We start from the raw sequence: 16,397 nt of genomic DNA on the forward strand, positions 1-16,397 counted from the left end.
GCTTTTTCCTTTAAGTGGCACATCACTCTTAGTTTGCAATCTGAACTCAATTCCCTCTGTACATACAATTTATAAAGTAGTCTTTATTTATGTGATGATATACTGTTCCCCTCCTTCTCAGGATACCTGCTTCATTTAATACAGAATGCTTTAATGCTTCAGCAAAGAAGCAATATTCACTAGGCAGTGTCATTTTTTCTTATCCCTCCAAAACTACACTTCATATTTTTTGGTTTTCCCCTTATAGATATTTATATAGTATTGAATATCATAATCTGTGAGCATTTCATGAGCCATAATGACTTCTCCTACTTGTGTCCTGGGTGGTGCTATAGAATTCAGGCCGCCTCACCTACCAACCCCTTTCAGGCTGCTAACAAAGTGAACAGGACTGTGAAAAATAAGGTAATTAGAAAACAGCAGTTCAGTATTGTGCAGCATGTTGTAAAATGGAAATAAAATCTATAACATTCAGCTGTTTGCTGTTCTGCAGGGAAATGCATAATATTTGCAATGACAGGTACTGTCATGTTCTCAGTACACACCTTTGGAAACATTCCAGCCTTCACTAGTCAGAGCAGCTGTTCACATTAAAAGCACTAATTTAATCCATAAAAGTCCATTAAAAACTCATGGGATACTGGACCATTTAAAACCTAAGCACTTATAGAAATTTTGTAATTGAGAAATCCTCACATTTCACTGAAAAGTACACTCATACCACAAGAACTTTCAACTACTGACACACTACAATTATTTAGAAATATTCATTTTATGGTTCATTTTTATGCTTTTAAAAATAACTTTACTTAGAGCAAGAATGCTTGGCTCCAGTGTGAATTTACAGGTGAACTATATAAATTTGAGGACAAGTCACTGCAAATAACATCTCACTCGCTTGGTTCATTTCTGTGTAACTCTTCCCTTACCTATTTTTGATAGATTTATTGGTAAAGAAGACCAGTTGTCACTATCTATATTTGTGAGTTGAAGTCTGACAGTAGAGATCATACTGATTTTTCAGGGTCTCAGTGCCAATTTGCTGCTTAAAACAAACAAGCAAACAAAAAAATTCTCATTTCTTATTGTTTTCATCTTTTTAACTCATATTCTTTGTTACTTCTTTTGGCATATCTCCTCCTCATAACCTCATCTGTAAAAAAAAGCCCAAATGCTACAGTTTCAGCCTGCATATCTTATTCAAGATTAAAACGAATATTCACATATAGAAGACACACAACTAATGCACTACTTTTACCAATTAGAAGGCATCTTCAGCTGGTGCCCTACACTACTGACTTCCCTGAAAAGGAAAGACATGAAAGAAAATGAGAATGTTCCTTCTTTTATTACACAGTCTTAGATGCAACTCAGCAACTCATGGGTATTAAAAAACACTTATTTAACTAGGATGTATCCAAAAAAGGAAAAACAGTTATTAACTATTTCTCTAAACTCATTAACAGCAATATGTTTACTCATTTTAATGGCTTTGGAATGTGACCTTCTAGTCTTACTCCTTTTGCTGTAGCATTTTTATTGTATTTTTTCTTCCAGTTAGAACTGGGATAAGAAATGAGTAGAAAATAGTATTGAATTAGTGCACAACTGCTTAATGCACAATGCGCTTTACTTCATGGTCCATTAAAAAATTGTGGCACCTCTTGTTTACATGCTGCTATGAGATTCAAGCTTGTGTGAGCTGGTAACCTTTGGTTTGGAATAACAATCATTCATCAGTGTGCAGCAACATTTGTTTTCCCTTAATAAGATAGCATCAGTCCCAGGCCTTGACACTGCCCTAACAGCTGGGTGCCTTGTTTTGAGTTATAAAACACTATATTTTAAAAAATATAATTTATGATTGAGGAGAAAAAGAGTTCATCTAAGACAAATCTTCTACTTGGTTTAGTACTAGTCTGTTCAGCAATTTTGTTAAATGCAAATAACAGAGCTCAGTGGTCGGTTCATAAAGGTTGCAGAAATGCAACCGGTTCCAAACCCTAGATCAAGGCCTGTAATATAATCAGCTCTGTGCATAGCTCTCTTGTTTACCGCTTCTCCTAGCTCCTGTGTTAACTGTTTCTAATCAGGTTAAAATCACTTAACTTTCTATCCCATCATCACTTACAGGAATGTTTGCTTGTTCTCTGAAAACTTTCCTACTGAGAGTATTTGTCAAATAAGGGATCTCCCCTGCTTCCATCACATATGAATCTTCTGGTCAAGTGCATGAAACAAAAATCTTCATGCCTACAAAAGGCAGGAGAGAAAAGGCACATCCCTTTGAGCCTCACCTCTGCAGCAATTCAGAAAGTCCCAAGAACCTTCAGTGAGAGACTACCTTAACAACAACACCTCACTGGAGAGAAACCCCAGAAAATCTGTCTAGCACCTTACAAATACAACTGCGATCTTGTGAAGCCTATCAGATGAAGCAAAATGGGAACTCTTTCCCCATACTTACTTTCCAAGAAGAATTCCTGCTTCATCTACCAGCAAAGGACTCACAGTATCATTTGAAGAATCACTTATTTGATATCCTTCCATGAAAGACAGACTAGAAGGCTGACACCACCTAGAAAACTCAGAAGAGAATCCTCCTTCCAAAGCAAAGTAGGCTGTTTCTTCTGCTGAATAAATGACAGGAAAGAAGGCTGGCATTTGATGTGAGCAGAGGCAGAGACAGGTCAGAGAGCCAGGCGTGCATTTGGGGTTCAGTACAACCTCAAACCCAAAGGGCTTGTTTTGGCAATACCTGCAGAAGGGTCAATTCCTTTTTTCCACCAGAGTAAAAGAGTTCTTGCGAGGTTTGTCTATTTTGCTCTGAGGTAGCCTGCAAGTGTGATCCAGGATTTCTGGTACAGTTTTAAAAGTATAAGACTGCTTTTCTTGAATAGTCAGAGGAAGCTGAAGAGATGAAGAAGAGTTCAGAAAGTAAACAGCTGAGGGCATAGTGGCAGCTCAGCATCCGCTATCACAGACTCCAAAATATCCACAGGGACATCCTGCTAACATTCATTTGAATTCAGGACTTAGCTCAGTTTTCCTCTCCTTTTCCACTTCTACCTAGCTTCACACTAAAAGGTATTAACCACTTCTATCTAATAATTTGCCGTGTTATAAAAATTGTCCTTGCCAAAAAACATTTTCAGAAATGGAGAGCTCACACAGAGTAACTTCCAGATTACACCTTTAAGCATTTTAAAAGGATATCCCTAGGTTTAGTTGACTTTTTTTCTTAATTTGCCTGGATAATGACATAGAAGCCTAGAGGATACTATTTATACACACTAATGAACTGCATTTTTTTCTTCTAACTCTTTAAAGCAAATGTGTAAATTCCTTGAAATTGCATTAAAGTTAAATTCAGAGAACAGAGGGATGCTGGCCCTTATGAATACTAGTACACACAGTAATAACTCTCTTTAACACAGTATTGTGATTTTTATTTTAAAATGGAACCCTGTCTAGACATGTACTAAATCTATGAAGCAGCAGTTAGTAATTCATGAACAGTAAATTATATAGCTCTGCTTTAAGACTGGCCATTTCAGTGCTTTATTGAAATATTGTAGAGTAGAGGAATACGGACAATAAATGTGAAACACTGTAGTAGGAGGAAAGAACTCCGACAGCATTGTTGATTAGCCATTTTTTCTGATCCTTTTATTATCCAGTGTTGAGCAGTCAAATTAAAGGTGCTTAAAATTGCGGCAGGTTCCATAGTACTACAGTTTTCTAAAGTTCACACAATAATGTCAAAACTAGCTTGCTCTCCCCTTCTTGTACCATTCTCTTTTCTACCTTTTTAGTCCTTAGAGCATACTTGCTAGTATCATGTCCCCAGTATTCTGCAGTATAGAAACAAAGTTGATTACAATCAGGATATTTGGTGGCATTAATGAACAAGTACAGTAATTCCCTCTCTTGGAAGGAGCTCAGGTCTATCTAGTTCAGCAAACAAACTCTAAGATTGCCTAATACAGATTTGTCTAGTCCCTTGTTTCTGAGGTTTAAAGTCCTGAATTGATACAGCAGCTAATGCAGCAGGATCTCAGCGTGTTTGACCCTGAAGTGTAGTATGCATCAGAGGTTTAACAAATGGAAACATCCTTGTTAGAAACACTAACTCTTACACAATGCTTTACTGCTGGAAAGTGGCATCAAAAGTCATCATATTGCCTAGTCTTCAGGATATGTGACCTTATTTCCCTTCTACTCTGCTCAGCTAAGACCTTGGTGAGAACTACATCCAGTCTGGGGCAACTCAGGAAGGAAAAGAAGTAGGGAGAAAGGTAGCCATGGCAGGGAAGGAAGGAAGGCAGGAATGAAGAGGCAAAGACAATCTGCGAAGCTCTTGAAGACTGCCTCAGGCAGGGATACAAAACCTGACCAGGGAATGGGTTTGGATGACTCTCCTCTCAAGTCCAGGAATTGTCAAGAGAAGAAAAGGGAAGAAAAACAGTGATAAAAGAGTGGGATAGCTCCCATGTCTTGAGCAGCAGAAAAGAACTGAAAACTGCCAGAGAAGTCAACTCCCAGAAAGCTACCAACTTGGAAGGTGGGAGGAGAGACCTTGATCTCTTCTTCATCTCTGTCCCAAACCTGAGTCCTCACTTAGTGATGTAGGAGACTGGACACAGCAGTTTTAACGCCTGCTAATCAGATTCTACGTTTTGCTCAGGAGCTAGTAGAGCCAAACAAGCTCTGGGTCCATGATGCAAAGTGCAGAATTATTTCTTTCTTACTCATATGGCAAATGGTGAAGGACTGAAAATCAAGCAGAGGCACTGCATCCTGTCAGGATTAGCAGACTGTCTTGGCAGCAGACAAAATGGATCAAAACTGGCTTCTCACAGGTTTTGCTTTCAGACGCTTAAATTAATCCTCCTGCCCTCCAGCATGGTCCTTGCCCTTATAGCCCTGTAACATCTTTACAAAATAAGTGTCACTTTTTCATGATCTGGGAGCTAAATATTTACTTAAGGGTCAACAGATCTCTGCCAGATTTAATATAAAGTGTAAAGGTCTCTCAAAGCCCTCTCACACCAGGGCAACGTGGCCCTCTCACAAACCAGGCAATCTGTGAGGCTGAGTTTTCTCAGGCCTGGGCCTAAGACCTTTACTACAGCGTAAAATTGATAATAAATCTTCCCATATCTTTTTATTTCTCTTGAAACTGAGTGAAAATATAGATTACAAAAAGAAGTTGATTTTGTTCCTTCTTATACACCTCATCAATAGAATTACCTCTTAAGTTCAAGTCAGTTATGCATAAATAAAACCATTGAAATAATGAAGATGATGCTGAGGGTCATATGAAACATTCATATGTGCTACTGATACCCATGTTGTAAATTAAACTGACTTTGTGGAAGGCAGGGTGAGGAAGAGAAGGAGAATTTCATGGGAAAGCACGATCAAATCCACTTTTTATATGAAAACCAAGCACTTTTGATGAGGAAACCACAAAGATATCATAAGTTTAGGACAGTGATGCAGTTCTGTACAGTATTTTTTTTTCAAACTCAATTGTCTTAGATCTTATGTTGATTTGAGGCAGGGATTTTCTACTTTAAAAAAAGCATGCTCCATACTTAATGCAACTGGTCTGTCTCCTGCTGGTGCTGTTGGTTTTGGCTATTTACGGACTTTCTGTGTACAATTTAAACATTCTTGTTTGTACCAAAACTTATTAGGAAAACTGCTTATCTGTGAAAAGCCTGTGTGTACATAACCTCCAAACTAGAAATAGTGGGCAACACTCTTCCTCATCCAGCCATAGAACATCTCATCCAGGTGCTTATGCCTTTATTAACCTAGAGGTTACCACCACAACAGACAACTTGCCCAGGAAAGAAGAGGTCAACTTCATCCACTGCAGAGAAAATTAAAAAAAAAATACAGAATGAGTGAAGCTGTTTTGAGCTATTGCTTTTAGAAAGGTTTAGGAAGAGTTTAGGAAATTAAACATACTCAAGAAGAGGTGATAGGAGAGGATGTCAGTCTGTAAACTTATGTTGCTTTCAGATATAAGCGGTAGTCAAGAAGCTAAAGCAGCTGGCTTTGCATTAAACCAGGTTAGGAGTAATCCCACTGTCTTCTGCATCTGAATCATGGAGCAGTAACTCTCTGCTCATGGGGCAGCAGAAAAAAAGATAGGGAGCACTTATCTCAGATCATTACAGTTATTTTTGCACAGTGACTGTGCATTTTAATAACTGTTCTTTGGCAAACAGCAATTAGTAGGCTAAAGAGAGTGACAGACGCCTAGTGAACCAGTATTTTTCTTATCTGTCTGAAGGAGAGGATGCAGCGATTAGTGAGTTGAAATCTCCCAGACAAGATGGAGAGACAGAGGTGAAAAAGGGGGAATTTACAAAAGCACCGCAGATGTGAACCTCTGAAAGGCAGAAAAGGAACCTTGTACAGGAGGAGAAATGATAGCTCAGAATGGGCTTAAGCAAAGAAAAAAAAGACAAAATGGAAAGACGGTTCTGAAAGCAATTCAGGAGCTGCCTCTGAAAGGCTCGTAAAATCTACCCAAAGGATGCTCCTAATTAGTATGGCCACAGTGAAAGGAAAATGGGTGCACGGTTTACTTTGTATAGATCTATTTCTCCGATGAAGCAAGGAGCAACGGTGTCTTCAAAGCCCTGTTCTTCCGTTTGCCAACATCTATTGGAAACTCCATGTACGTGAGGTTAGGTTTTCAACCTGTCTGGACCTCTAGAAGAAAGGAAGTTCAGACTGAAGAAGTGCAGGAACTCTGTGCTAATTTGGAGACCAGGTAGCTGTGCAGGGCATTCCCCTTCCAGGAGCGGCGTTGGCAGTGTGTTCATGCCGCACTGCCAGGGCCCTGCTCCCTCCGCCCCCTTATCTTCTGTGTGCTTGTTTACTTGGGCAATAGCCTGACATGCACACGCTTAGTGCTGGTTTAGTACTTTCAACTGTATTTCAGCCAGGTACACAAACACTTTCCAAACCCCAGGAAACCCAGAGACACTACATAAGAGCCTACATATCTTTCTTTCTTGGCAATTCAGAGAGCCATCTGGGCCTCAAAAGCATTCCTGTAAAATTTCTTTCATGTGATTTTTTTTTTCTTTTCTCTTTAGCGAAAATCCCTCTACTAGTCCTGGAGCCCTCGGTTTGCTCCAGAATTTTCAGTATAAAGAGACATCCCATTTTCTGTTCCCTTCCCCATGGTGGAGCACGTGGGACGAGCATTAGCAAGTTAATCTGTTTGCATGAATTATGTGGTTTGGAAATCCCACCAGCTGACAGTCTGAAAATTTTTGATGCAGCCAGTACTACAGATAAAAAAAAATTTTTTTAATTCTAAATGCTGCATCCGGCATTTGCAGCTTGAAAGTGCATATCTGATTCTGCTCTTAGAAGACCTGCAAAGCACAATTATGTGCCTAGCTTTACTTAACTAGATTGCCAAATAGGGTGCGTCTGCACTACTGTTTTAGTTCACACCAGGAAGATGAAGTAAATCTCCCAGCTGCCCCTACTTACCACGCTTTGGTTCACGTGGCAGAGGGGTCTTGGAGCAGGTGAACTGCACTGCTGCCAGGGGAACTCAACCTAATACGTGGCAGCCACAGGCAGACATCGAGTCCACAGGAGCAGAGCAGAGGCGGCACGAGCAGCCTTCCATGCCCAGGGCAGGGAGCGGGAGCTGCAGCATTCACCACCCACCTCTGCAGCTCTGCTCCCGTGGTCCGCGCCACCCCCCCTCACCGAGCTGCAGCTGCACCGGTCCCTCCGTCCCCGTCTGTGGAGGCTTTCATGCCCCTAACACCAGCAAAGCCTCCAAACCGCACCGTAACAATTTCATAACCAATTCCAGTTTTAGTTTTGCTGGAATGAGGCTATTTTGAGCTTTGATGGAGATGCACACTAGAAATATACTGTGTTTCCTGCTGTTTTGTCATGGCTGAGAGCAGAATGCAAGCCCTGCCCTTTATTCCTGCCTTCTCAGGATATCAGTTTTACCGTGCACAGAATCCGGGGTCAGGAGAGAGGAGCCCAGCACTTGAACACATCCACTCGGTGCTCGGTTCCTTGTCACTTCCCATTCTGCTTCCTCTTTGTCAGACTTGCTTGCAGCACAGCTATGCATTTTTCTTTAAGGCTGACATTACAGCAAGCTTTACAGTATTGTTACAGAAATAGTCCTAGGATGAAAATCATTACGCAGCTATATGCGCAAGAGTAAGAGAATGCTATGAATACCAGACTAGTTATGCAGGAATTTTCTTTTTTTGTTTTCTGTAGTGATGAATTTCATTTTCATCCTTTCATCAACACATCCTCGTGTTTGAGCAGTAACTCTTTTAATTCTGAATTCTCATAAGGGAGATCCTAATATTATTTTACACAGTTTTTAATGCCATTAATAATCCTATTAAATTCATTTGGGCTATACATGGAGTAAGGTAAAGATTAAGACTAACCTTTTCAAGGTCTTTTTCTTAATATATCCCTTCTTTATCTGGACCAGGTCAGAGCTGGTCTTTCTTACTCTTAATTTCTGTCTGGGCAATACAGGCTAAGACATGCCAATGAAAAAGGCAGCCTATATCATCTTCTACAGAATCTGCTGCAGGAAGAGAGTCTGGGATTCCTGCTGTTCTCTCTCCGGGGAATCATTAAAAAAATCTCTATAATGGGGACAGCTTCTCAGCCACTGGATCAAGTTGTCTACAAGGTTTTTGGCTTCACTAGTCAGCGAAATTGTAGATAGCTGAGAGACCTGGAAAGGAAGAGTCTTGAATAATGATTCTCTCATTTGTGGTGAGGTGCAATCATCAGCACCACTAATGCACAGCTAATTATTTTATTTTAGAAAAAGCAACAAGGGTGAAGAAATTGATATAAAATTATCACTGATTTAGTGTCCCCAAAACAGTGGCAGACTTCAAAAAAACACATCCACAAGGTTCTTTAAGGTCTGCAGTGTTTGAACTCCCTTGTTTTTCCCCTCCTAGTTTGAGGTAGGGCAAATTCAACTCTTTACACTGCTTAAATCCCAAGCAATTTTCTGGAGTTATGTGGGTTTCACACCAGCATTACACAGCAGAAATTCATTTAATAGCATAAGGGACCTCCAGTCTTCTTTTTTCCCCCTCTCTAGTTTAACTGCACTGAGTAAGTCTGGACATCACAATCAAAATCCTGTATCACAGTTTGCTTTAAGCTATCTGAAACAGTGAATGAGTGAAAAGTACCAGGGCGTGGAGTGCAGCTATAGAAGTAACCTGTGAGCAATTCAGGCATAATTTCTTTACAAGAAGGGCATTATGGACTAAAATGCTTGGGGCACTCAGGCAGCAAGACAAGCAAGTATCATAAATCAGCATTGAAATATAAACTGGGCAATTGAAAGTGGGAGTAACAACAGGGCTTGATCTCACTGGTTAGAGATGTCACCTAAGTCTGCAATAAATAAATGTGCTGATCGGAAGAAACTGAACAACAGCAACGGGGATAGCAGAAGGAAAATGTGGGGCTGGTGAGATGGGGAGGAAATCACAGTTCTCTCAGTGTATTGCACCTAACAGTGAAACAATCTTGTTTAAACATCGCCAGCAGCCAACGCTGCAGTCTCCAGATAAAGATAACTTAATTTTACATGCTTCTGTAAGAGGGGACAGGTTATTTTTCCTTGCTCAGTTCTCTTCTTACTGGGAAGTCAAGCTGGGGGTGGGGAGGGTTTCTCCCCACACACACTTTGTTTGTTTTTTGGGTTTGTTTTTTCCTAAATTCGAAGGACATCAGCTCTTGCCCTTTAAGCTCAGTAATCAAGTCCCAGAGCACAGTACATTACCTTCCTGACTGCACAGAGAGACCATTTGGTCATGGTCAGATATTGTCACCTCAACAATTCGGTGCCACCTCTGATGAGTAATGAGTGGGTGTTGGGAAGAAATCACTCTTTTTACTACATGTAGAGCTCAGTCCAAAGCTTCAGTAAGGAATCACTCGGTGAAAGACATACTCAGAAAGCAAATAAACTATAACAGAAATTATCTGAGGTGGGTTCAAATATTTGAGCAGGTCCAAAATAAGAGGAATGTGTGAATGTAAAAAGAAAAGCTTTTTATGACAATTTAAGGAGATAAATTCTGTTATATGAAATAACATAGGGACATATTAAATCTCTGCTAATTTCTCCAAATGCTAAGAAAAAACTGCATCATTAGAAGAAATTTTTTTCAAACACCAGACCAACTCAAATATTTTAACATATTTTCCTTATATCAGGAAACAATCATTAATTGGTTGTAACAGTAGCAGTTTATTCTCTAGGTCACAAGGTAATTCCTTTTGCCTGTCCCTTAAAAGGGTTATGGAATAAGAATTTTTTGAAGTTCTTTCTGTTTACTTGGTGGTGTACAATACCAGCCCCAAACTGATTCTTGCGACGTAACAAGGGCATTCCTCACTCCTCCAGGCTTGCTCTGGACTTTAAGTGTCCCCAAAGGTGTGCCTGTCACATTGACTTGTTTGGATTTGTTCCTTTCAGAAAAGGATGTACTTTGGCCTAGAGCTTAAGTCTGAATTGGACATAACCAATTTAAAACTCAAATAAGCTATATTCAAGCTCTATCCAGGGTTCAGTAATGGAGAAAAGAGAAGTCATCATGGAAGAAAACACAAGTCTTGTTGCATTAGTAATGGTGGATTAACCGTCTTATCCTTGTACAAAATGGAAGCCTATTAGACCTATTCCTGCACAGGTCTCTTCTCCTACTCCCTTTTTCCAGCAGCAAGGTAACTTAATCGCAAAGAGCTCGTTCCTAAATATGGCTGAAAGCATCCTCCCCTGCACCCAAGGATTTGGTATCTTCATCTTCCCTTGGAGCATTACCAAAAGGACATTCACTTATTCACATATCTTATTTCACAAATTTTTTCCAGCATGAGTGATTTTCTCGTAGGTCACTATCCTTTTAAGACCACCACCGCATAACACTCATATCAAAAGAAATATAGTACATAAACCATAACTCACCATGTTCATAGAGCTCTTCACAGAGTCCATACTTGACATATTAATAAAAGAGAACTGGCATTAAAAGTGATATTCTAAATTATCTATCTCCCCCCCACCCATGCAGTCATATAATGATTGCCAGTTTGGAACAGGGACAGGATTGCTGTCACACAGGATTTTGAAGCTAATAATTGTGATAAACAGCCTCACAGCGGTGTCACCGAATCTGAAATCTCACACATCTACTGTCCCCACCACTCCCTTCGTTGTCCCCTGGGGGCTCTGCCAAGTGCTGGCTGCTAGATGAAGTGTAGCATTAGGATATCAGAGTTAGGACAGAAATTCCTCTCTTTGTTTGGGAGTTAGAAGATTCCTCTCCATTCGGTTGTAGAATGTGAGCAATGACCAAGCCTTACCTGGGAGGACCACGCTGCACAGGCCTGGCAAAGGCATTTCTTGATAACCACCGAGTTATCTCATAGAACTGTTTACTTTCTCATGTACGCCTAGCTCAAGGGGTAATGAAACAAGTTACGAATTTTATAATTATTTGATATGACAGTCAGTAAAGAACAACTTAGAGAGTATTTCTTTTTTCTTCAGATTTTTGATTGATAACTATTCCTGAGATTTTGGCCCTTTACTTCAGTGTCAGATAGGGTTTAAAAAAATAATCAGCATTTTAATTATTCTTTGTTTGAAAATGTTAGGAAAATTATTTCCTTCCTGGACTTCCTGGAAGTCCTTCATATCGCAGGGCAACTGCAAAGGAAATATTCTTTGTACAGATTGTCCAGACTAGCCCATGCTCACGGTTAAGAGTAACAAGCTTTATTAGATGATGGGGTGACTCTGAGCGAAGGATTTCCTCAGTAACACTGCAAGTGGAAGAAGGAAATACATCTGAAATCAGAGTTCTTTGAGATACTATAGAGTACAGCAATGAATCAAGCAAAATTTAAGACCCCGGGGTATGATTTGGTGCAGTTTTTGTCATGTCAGTTACAGATAAAGAGAAACTATTTATATGTGAGTGTATTACATAACATATTACTTGTATTTATCTGCTCATATAGCTACTTTCTATGATATATATATATATATATCCATATTATGTATATAGCAAACACCTTCTGAAGCCTTAAATTATGTAGCATGCAGAGGTCTACATTTTTACAGTGTATTGATAGTGAGACTACATAATTAACAGAGTTATCATAATATTACGGGCTTAGGGATTTTTATATTTGCAATGCAAAAAATGAGTCCGTATAGTGGACTAAGAGCCTGGAAGAAGCAAATAGATTTTTAAATGAAGAAAGAGAGGCATTTATTAACATTGACAGTAGCATTCACTAAAATGGAGGCCTGCTTTATTTGAACACCACTTTAAGGTGAGGGAAAACTTCAGAGAGAGCAGCTAAACCTGGTGGTATTAACATGTTTTGATTTGCTGCAGTGGTGGTGCAAAGTCTCCTATTTTATATTATGTACTTCTTTTCTTTGCAAGTTTTGTTTTCAATGGTTTTGGATAGTGGGAAAGCAAAGTCCATTGGACAGGAAGAGGTAGGCTAATGCTACTTTCCCAAATTAGTGCGCGACTGGATTGTTTTGGTAGTTGTTTTAGAATGGGACTGAAGAAAATTTCAAGCTAGACTGCTTGAAGATCCCTGCCTGAGAAGACATGTGAACATAAACTAATAATAATAATGATAATTGCATCCAGCTGGAATTCAAATTCCCTCCTGAGCTCCATCAGCAGTGTTCATTAAGTGATGTATAGTTACAGCTTTTAACTTTTTCAGTTAGGCAGCAAATGTCAGGATAACCTCAGGAGGATATGTGGTTATGATTACCTCTTGAGGACAACAGCTTTTCACAATATTCCTGAAATATGTATAGTTGCAAAAAGACTTAAGGTTTTTAATTTCTGGTATTTAACCCTAATTGCCTTTAAAATACCTGATTTTTCAAATTCCCTGTATAGTTGTCTCATGCATAGCTAAATATTAGGAATTCAAAATAATCTTAATTAGCTAGCATGCTAATATTCTTGTAGCCCTTGTAGTCACTGGAAAGACTCATCTAAAAAAAAAAAAGAAAGAAAGAAAAAGCTACATGCTTAGTTTTCCCTAATGCAGCAAGAAAAGCTGTATGAAAGTAAATATGAACAAGCAAGATCCTGATTATAGTTACGTATTGATTTGCTCTTTTCACCCAAGTCAATGAAAATGGTTCATTTTTGTAAGTACATGGCAAGGGTATGAGTATACTCCTGTGGCAAAGCTTCAGCTTTCCTGGTGAAAAACAGACAGCAAGCATTGCCCTGTGCTGGGAAAGGTGAGCAGTTAGATGGTCCTCCAAAGCATCCCCTTGCTGATTTTACAACTATCTTTCTTATACTAACAACAAGAGTTGAGGATAGACCCTGCACATCAACTAGAACTTTCTTATATGTCATCTGCAGTTGCCACTGAAGAGAAGGAATTAAGTTTGCAAAAACAATTTCCAGAAGAGTTTCTCTGTGCTAATATGATCATTTTCTTATTATTTGGGTGGTTTTTTTCCTTTCTCATATTGGTTGTTCTGATTAATTTAGGTAATTGCAGTTCAGTCAGAATGCATGATTAGATTCTGAGGCTTATAAGTCACATAAAACATCAGGGAAAGATCTGATACTACAGCTAAAGCATTGTTGGCTGCAATCCAGTCCAGTTGGGTCTCTATGATTTGATGAGAAAAAAAAATGAGGGTATGGTATTAAATTCTATAGAACTGAAAGCAATAATGAGAAATCTATGAACAAAGCATTTTTAAATTGGATGGAAATTAACCAAAAAAAATTGGGGGCCAGACCCTAGATAATCTTCTCTTCCCATTCCTGTCATGTTGAAAAGCTGAGAGAAATTTATTAGATTCAAGAAAAAAGCTTTTTCTTTTTTAAGGAAAATCTCTAACTCTGCAGTCATTTTGCTTAAAATGTTGAAATCCTTGGATTTGCGAACTATTTTAGTGTGGCTACACGTTCCAGCAATACACACACTCACTATATTAGCATTAGACTTATTAGACACTTAGGTCTAATAACAAGCAGTATAATGCTAAGCTTCTAAAACTGCAAGGGCAGACACAGAGACAAAACCCAGGTGACAGAGTCTTTTAGAGGATTTCCAGCCACAGTTCACACAAACCTAGTTGCTTCGGGCAACCTCATTTTAGCCATAAATCCCTGTACTTAAAGCTAGCATACAGTCAGTGACTCTATGACCGCTGTCCCACAGGTTTTGCATTTCTAAAGAAAACGACGGGTGACACAAGAACGCAACAAGATCAAGCAGGGTATCGGGCGGCGAGCCAGGAGCCAGAGTGGTGGGAGCTCATTGAGCCTCTCCCAGGGAATATCGTCATTACTGCTCCTTGGGCCCAGTAGGCTCTCCGGCCGGCCCTTGTCATCTTGCAAGCAAAGTGGAAACTATTTTGACAGCCCTCAAGCCTCCAGAGATTAGCTTCTAAAAGGCGGAACAGTTAGTAATTTGAGTATATAGATTTGAAGAGGCCAAAAGCCCCATACCGACATTTCTTACTGCATTTGTCATATAATCAGTAACCACTCTTCCAAAGCGGAACAGTGCAACTAGACCGCTAACATGGGGTTTTGCCCCTCGTCTCGGTTTGCACACACTAAAACCAATACAGAAAAACATTTACTTCTTAATCTCCACATAAAGCCTATTTTTCTCCAATATCACAAGAGATGATTTAAAGGCTAAATAATTCCTCATCATGAGATAAACTGCACTAACTAGTTCTGTAATAAGAAAGCTAAGTCTGAAAAGTTGTTTGACTATAGAAAATAGGAAGCTTTTTCAGGTACTAGAGGATATTTAATCTAGGGGAGAAAAACATAACCACTGGCCATTGATTCTGGTTATGCCTTTCTAAAGCCAGAAACTGAAGCCAGACACCGAAGCAAGACTCAAATTCAGATGAGATATTAGATGCACATTTAACAGAGGAACTTGTAAGTTCGCTTTTTATGTTTGGATCAAGACAGGATGCCCTTCTGGAAAATGCGCTTTAGACAAAACAAGATAATGGCTGAACATGGGGCACATTAGGAGAAATTTAATGCCCAGAGAAGATAACCTACAGGTCCCTTTTGGCCTTCTGAGTCTATTAACTGTAATATCAAAGATATCATAAAAATATTGAATATTCAATACCATCCATTTTGAAAGAAGGTAATCTCGTTTCCACAGCAACTGGCAGGCAAGCAAATAGTGGCTCATGATTTCTCTCTCAGATTCTGTATGTCCGTCCTATGAATACTGTAAGCATGGCCGTACATCAGCTCCATCAACTTTAGAAACTACTTAATTTATATATATATATATATATATATACACACACATATATTTAAACCAAACGTGTAAAAAAACCCTTCTGTTTGCATAAAATACAAGATGACCTATTCAATTTCACTTATTACTTAGGATAATTAGTTTCTCTTTTGTGATTCATAAATTCCAGCAGATGCAGCAAAAAAGTTATATAAAAAGCTTTTTAGGGTAATTATGTCTTCATCTGGAAATTTTGACATTTGTGATCTCTCTCTTTGATCACTACTATTAATATCTCCTTAGCAGATATGATTTGCCCAAAGCTACTTGGAGTTGCAAGAGTTTTCTCTTCTTTATTTTAGTTTAACTGACAAGGTTGCACTGAACAGGATCATTAGTTTTCTAGTTAATAGAATACTCAGACAGTAGTAAAAATATGACTATGACTAACAAAAAGCTGGGATTTTAGAATTTTAGCTAGTATTTAGATGTTTATTTATAGTGTGCATGCATTTGCATTAAGGTAGTTCCTGTAACTTTAGTGCACTTCAGAATCCTATTGCTTTAGCAGTGGAAGATGCACAAGGTTATTATCCACGGTAATAGTACAGAAGTTTGTCCTAACACCAGACAGCTGGCAAGCTAAAGAAATGGAACAGAGAATAAAAATACAGAATTAAGTTATCCATATTGATATACAGGGAACTGACAGAGGGAAATTCAGATCATCCAGTTGCATGTTAATAACTGCAGTGTTATGAATCCAACAGACAAAGCTCCATATAGCATCTACTGAGATAGGGAGTTGCACTGCACTCTGAAGGTGACATATTCTCTTTATTAACTGTATAGGAAGCCTAGGATGTTTAGGCTCCTTAAGCAATCCAAAACTACATGGCATCAATCCTCCTCAGAGAGATTAAGAGACTTGCCCAGTATCATAGAGTGAGTCTTTGGCTGTAGTGGGAAACTAGCCCACACAACGTTTTGCTCCAAATAATGGCCTGGGCTATCTTGCTTTCAGAAATTCTATCTTCATGAGCAGC

Source organism: Apteryx mantelli, chromosome 5, assembly GCF_036417845.1.
Source record: "Apteryx mantelli isolate bAptMan1 chromosome 5, bAptMan1.hap1, whole genome shotgun sequence".
Classification (NCBI taxonomy): Eukaryota; Metazoa; Chordata; class Aves; order Apterygiformes; family Apterygidae; genus Apteryx; species Apteryx mantelli.